Below are 6,125 nucleotides of genomic sequence, written 5' to 3' on the forward strand. Positions count from 1 at the left end.
TGTGCGACTAGATATAATGGGCCTGAGGCAGTGAGAACATCTCTTGAGCATAAAGACATTCAGTATCTGAAAGAAGCAGGCTGATGAGCTCTTTCAGTTTATTTATCCTGGCATCTGCAAAACCCATCGTCTCTCAAAGTCCATCATCTTTCATCCATTTTGTGTGCATGCCTACCCGAACTTGGTGCTGTCATTGTCTGAACCAGTGTTTTATGTTGTTCGATGACCGTCACAAACACGATGGGCCGAATGGCCTCCCACTGTGCCGTGAATGTTCTATGTTCCAATGTGCTAAAAGAAAATGCCATTTTGGGCGAGCAGCTTTTTTTTGGATCAAAAGAGACCTGAATTTCAAAGGGACAATTAGGAAAGAAAAGGTTGGACTCCTCTCTCGCATGCATCAGCCATAGCTTCCCTGGTGGTCTAGTGGTTAGGATTCGGCGCTCTCACCGCCGCGGCTCGATTTCGATTCTCGGTCAGGGAAGATTGCTTTCTTGGTGCTCGTCGTTCTGGTGCCAACGAATGTCCCATCACTGAGCCCAATGCTTGCTCCTGATCAACATTCGCTTTTTCGCCAACATAAATGCTAATCGAGCAGCGGGCAGCCGATCATTCTTTAATCTAACAAGCCATTAGAGGGACATACAATGCACTTTCATGCCTTCTGTAAAATGCCTACATTTCTTTAAAATGTGTTAACGCTGATCAAAGTTTGTGGGAAGATTTTTGTTGCCATTTCTCCCAAGATTCGGAAAAGACCTGTTGCTTGTCACTTTAATTGTCGCCAACCTTTAACTGTAGCTCACAGTGTCAGAACAGTAACTGTTCTCATTAGCCATTTATGTCTCTCCTGGCACGACATCTCCTTAACAACACCAACTAATCACAGCACCTCTTTCTTCAAATTGAATTCCAGTGTAAAAAATGAGCGTTTTCAAAGCTAAGGAAGATGTGCAAGATTGGAAGGAGTGTGCGACTGGAGATAATGGGCCTGTGGCAGTGAGAACATCTCTTGAACATTATCAGTACCTGAAAGGAGGGAGATGAGATCTTTGAGTTTATTTCTCCTGGCATCAGCAAAACCCATCGTCCCTCAATGCCCAACATCTTTCATCCATTTCGAGTGCATGCCGACCCGAACTTGGTGCTGTCATTGTCTGAACAAGTGTTTCATGTTCTTCGATGACCGTCGCAGACACGATGGGCCGAATGGCCTCCTTCTGTGCCCTGAATGTTCTGTGTTTCTATGTACGAAAAGAAAATGCCATTTTGGCCGAGCAGCTTGTTTGGGGAGAAAGGGACGTGAAATGCAGAGACAAATAGGAAAAAGAGGCTTGGACTGATGGCTTGCAAGATCGTGCCATGTGCTTCCCTGGTGGTCTAGTGGTTAGGATTCGGCGCTTTCACTGCCGCGGCCCGGGTTTGATTCCCGGTCAGGGAACGTTATTTGCAAAGTGCTGTTTGTTCTGATGCCAGTGATTGCTCCTGATCGCTATCAGTTTTACACTGCTGTGGTTGCAACAAGGGGCTGCCCATCATTCCTTTATCTCACAACCCATTAGAGTGACACACAATTTACTTTCTTGCCTTCTGTAAAATGCCAGTATTTATTTTTAAAGAGTCGTGACGCTGATCAAAGTTTGTGGGAAGGTTTTTGTTGCCATTTCTAACAGATTTGGAAAAGATCTGCTGCCTGACACTCTAATTGTCGCCAACCTTTAACTATAGCTCACAGTGTCAGCACAGTCACTGTTTTTTTAGACTTTTATGTCTCTTCTGCCACTACATCTCCTTAACAACACCAGCTGATCACAGCACCGCTTTCTTCAAAATGAGGCCCAGTGTAAAAAAAAATGCACGGTTTCAAAGCGAAGGGAGGTGTGCAAAATTGGAAGGAGTGTGCGACTGGAGATAATGGGCCAGAGGCAGTGAGAACATCTCTTGAGCATAAAGACATTCAGTATCTGAAAGAAGCAGGCTGATGAGCTCTTTCAGTTTATTTATCCTGGCATCTGCAAAACCCATCGTCTCTCAAAGTCCGTCATCTTTCAACCATTTTGTGTGCATGCCTACCCGAACTTGGTGCTGTCATTGTCTGGACCAGTGTTTTATGTTGTTCGATGACCGTCACAAACACGATGGGCCGAATGGCCTCCCACTGTGCCGTGAATGTTCTATGTTCCAATGTGCTAAAATAAAATGCCATTTTGGGCGAGCAGCTTTTTTTTGGATCGAAAGAGACCTGAATTTCAAAGGGACAATTAGGAAAGCAAAGTTTGGACTCCTCTCTCGCATGCATCAGCCGTAGCTTCCCTGGTGGTCTCGTGGTTAGGATTCGGCGCTCTCACAGCCGCGGCCAGGGTTCGATTCCCTGTCAGGGAAGATTGCTTTCTTGGTGCTCGTCGTTCTGGTGCCAACGAATGTCCCATCACTGAGCCCAATGCTTGCTCCTGATGAACATTAGCTTTTTCGCCAACATAAATGCTAATCGAGCAGCGGGCAGCCGATCATTCTTTAATCTAACAAGCCATTAGAGCGACATACAATGCACTTTCATGCCTTCTGTAAAATGCCTACATTTCTTTAAAATGTGTTGACGCTGATCAAAGTTTGTGGGAAGATTTTTGTTGCCATTTCTCCCAAGATTCGGAAAAGACCTGTTGCTTGTCACTTTAATTGTCGCCAACCTTTAACTGTAGCTCACAGTGTCAGAACAGTAACTGTTCTCATTAGCCATTTATGTCTCTCCTGGCACGACATCTCCTTAACAACACCAACTAATCACAGCACCTCTTTCTTCAAATTGAATTCCAGTGTAAAAAATGAGCGTTTTCAAAGCTAAGGAAGATGTGCAAGATTGGAAGGAGTGTGCGACTGGAGATAATGGGCCTGAGGCAGTGAGAACATCTCTTGAACATTATCAGTACCTGAAAGGAGGGAGATGAGATCTTTGAGTTTATTTCTCCTGGCATCATCAAAACCCATCGTCCCTCAATGCCCAACATCTTTCATCCATTTCGAGTGCATGCCGACCCGAACTTGGTGCTGTCATTGTCTGAACAAGTGTTTCATGTTCTTCGATGACCGTCGCAGACACGATGGGCCGAATGGCCTCCTTCTGTGCCCTGAATGTTCTATGTTTCTATGTACTAAAAGAAAATGCCATTTTGGCCGAGCAGCTTGTTTGGGGAGAAAGGGACGTGAATTGCAGAATCAAATAGGAAAAAGAGGCTTCGACTGATGGCCTGCAAGATCGTGCCATGTGCTTCCCTGGTGGTCTCGTGGTTAGGATTCGGCGCTTTCACCGCCGCGGTCCGGGTTTGATTCCTGGTCAGGGAGCGTTACTCGCTAAGTGCTCTTTGTTCTGATGCCAGTGATTGCTCCTGATCGCTATCAGTTTTACACTGCTGTGGTTGCAACAAGGGGCTGCCCATCATTCCTTTATCTCACAACCCATTAGAGTGACACACAATGTACTTTCTTGCCTTTTGTAAAATGCCAGTGTTTATTTTTAAAGAGTCGTGACGCTGATCAAAGTTTGTGGGAAGGTTTTTGTTGCCATTTCTAACAGATTTGGAAAAGATCTGCTGCCTGACACTCTAATTGTCGCCAACCTTTAACTATAGCTCACAGTGTCAGAACAGTCTCTGTTATATAAGACTTTTATGTCTCTTCTGTCACTACATCTCCTTAACAACACCAGCTGATCACAGCACCGCTTTCTTCAAAATGAGGCCCAGTGTAAAAAAAAATGCACGGTTTCAAAGCGAAGGGAGGTGTGCAAGATTGGAAGGAGTGTGCGACTGGATATAATGGGCCTGAGGCAGTGAGAACATCTCTTGAGCATAAAGACATTCAGTATCTGAAAGAAGCAGGCTGATGAGCTCTTTCAGTTTATTTATCCTGGCATCTGCAAAACCCATCGTCTCTCAAAGTCCATCATCTTTCATCTATTTTGGGTTTCGTTGTATTCGGAACTTTGAGCATGTTTAGCAGACATGAAATCTTTATAAGAGAAGAATGGAATGTTGCTCTTCTTCATTTGGCAAAGTTTTTTTTTTAAGTTAACTTGAAAGCTGTGAACGGCTGTATGGCACAGGTTGGTGATGCCTGTGTCCGTCTTCTTCCTGCTAAGAAGTTGACGGCTTCCACAAAAAATTGTGTATCTTTTTTTTTTGGTTTCTAGTATGTGCTTGACTCTGCTTGAACCTTGTCAACAATCAGAAGAAGGAGAAAATGTTGAAGTGAACGATGAAAACGTTGTTACTCTTACAGATGAGCGCTAATAAAGAATCCCTGGTAGTGAATCGAGCCACGATCCAATGCGATTGAGAGAAATGGCATCGTGGTTATACTTTCTTGTCTGTGGTATGTTATTGCTCATGGTTGGTTTACAATGGTACTGAATAAAACTCTCACCTATGAAACGTTTGCCTTTGTCCAACCGAGCCTTGTTATCCATCGGGCTGAATGGGTGGAAGAAGTAAATGATCACTGTCGTATCTCTGGGACTGCTTTTACCGATGTGACCCGAGATGAGTCTTTGTGTTGGTATAATTGCTCGGTGAAATGCTTTGAGAATCAATGAATCAGTTTTGGACGGCAGAGTTAAGGTCCTTACAACAATGGAATGCGGGGACAATATTATATTTCTGTTATGTTTGCGCCAGGGTGCTTACGGTGTAAATTAAATAACAACTTTGTACGTGTATTAAGAAAGAGGATTGCGCGTCGCAGCTGCAGCCTTTTATGTGATGCAGTGACGAATGTATGGGACACTATGATTGTTTACAATAAAAAGTCCGTTATCAGATTGTTCACAAAAGGGGCTCGGCCTCCGTGTGGAGTGATATCAATGGTCTGGGGTAATGATGGAACCATCCTCAGTCACTTTCTCACTGCGTGGTGGCATGGTAATGAAACCTCTTACACGTAAAACTTTTCAACCAACAATAGAATATTGCCATGAACATCTGTGTAAATACTTCACATACGTACACAGGCAATATTGGGAGGTTGCACGTAACACTTCCACTCTCCTGACATTTTTGTGTGGGAGAGCAGGCAATATGATATCGTTTCCTATAAGGGTGAACCATTTATCCTATCCTAATGTGATTTGTCGCAGAAGTATAATAAATGTTCACGGTCCTTGTCCAGTGTCCAAATTAGAGTAAAACATGACCGTCTAGATACCCAAGCGGCCTGAGTAACACTGGGAGCGGCGTCCCTTAATGCTGAGTAATGAGGTCCTCGTGAACTAATTACAAGCGTTGTAAGATATACAAGCAGTGGCCCACTCCATGAAAGGTGAGCTCGGGGCTGAATCAGCCATGGCTCAGGAGCTTGTAAATATGGTAATTACTGAATCATAAGATTTATGGGATAAAATTAAGAGCAATTACTTCGGATCCTTTAAAGATATCTTGGGCTGTGGTCTGTCTCGATATTCAAGCTGTCATGGATGGCTAGAAAATGTCACTACAACAGACCATAGGCACTTAATTACCCTACTGGGCTGGAGTCAACTTTCTAGTCATCTTAGCCAGTTTGCTAATGGTAACCTGCGCTCCTGGGCCCTACTGTCCGGACTGTGTACTGAAATGGTTTGCCAATAGTTCTGGTGAATCCCACAGGATGTTAATGCTATACTCTTATGTTGACGTGAGACTAATTATAGGGGGGCTCCGATACGTTTGTAAAGACCGAGAAGACTGGGGATCCACCTTTGATACCGCAACAGGCAGCTATCTGCACTATCATGTAACAAGTTGCCTGGATAATAAGTTTGGATGGATAAGCTTTCCACCCACTCAGCCGATTAGAGAGAACGTAACTCGGGTGATTGTAACCCATGTGTGGAAACTTGTGAGCCTATGTTATTTTGTGCTAGACGTGGACTGTTATGTTTTAGAACTAAATGTAATATTGTGACTATTGATATGATCGATTGTCAGACTATATATATGTATTGTATTGTGTACACGGTACTCGATCGATATCAATGTATGACGGTTCCTTGTTGAATGCTCCACAATGGTATATTGTAAGACTGTGGGACAGTTTAACTATTCGATTAGTAATATGGAGGTGGGACTAAATATCAAGAAAAGTAGACAATTAAT

At 43.7% G+C, this 6,125-nt stretch overlaps 1 non-coding gene across 1 annotated transcript; it reads left to right on the plus strand.

Annotated features, from left to right (window-relative positions):
• Window positions 1-1,369: 1,369 nt before the first annotated feature.
• Window positions 1,370-1,441, plus strand: trnae-uuc (transfer RNA glutamic acid (anticodon UUC)). Its single transcript has one exon. It is a non-coding gene; the product is annotated as a tRNA-Glu (tRNA).
• Window positions 1,442-6,125: the final 4,684 nt, after the last annotated feature.

Source organism: Heptranchias perlo, chromosome 2, assembly GCF_035084215.1.
Source record: "Heptranchias perlo isolate sHepPer1 chromosome 2, sHepPer1.hap1, whole genome shotgun sequence".
In the NCBI taxonomy this organism is placed as follows: Eukaryota; Metazoa; Chordata; class Chondrichthyes; order Hexanchiformes; family Hexanchidae; genus Heptranchias; species Heptranchias perlo.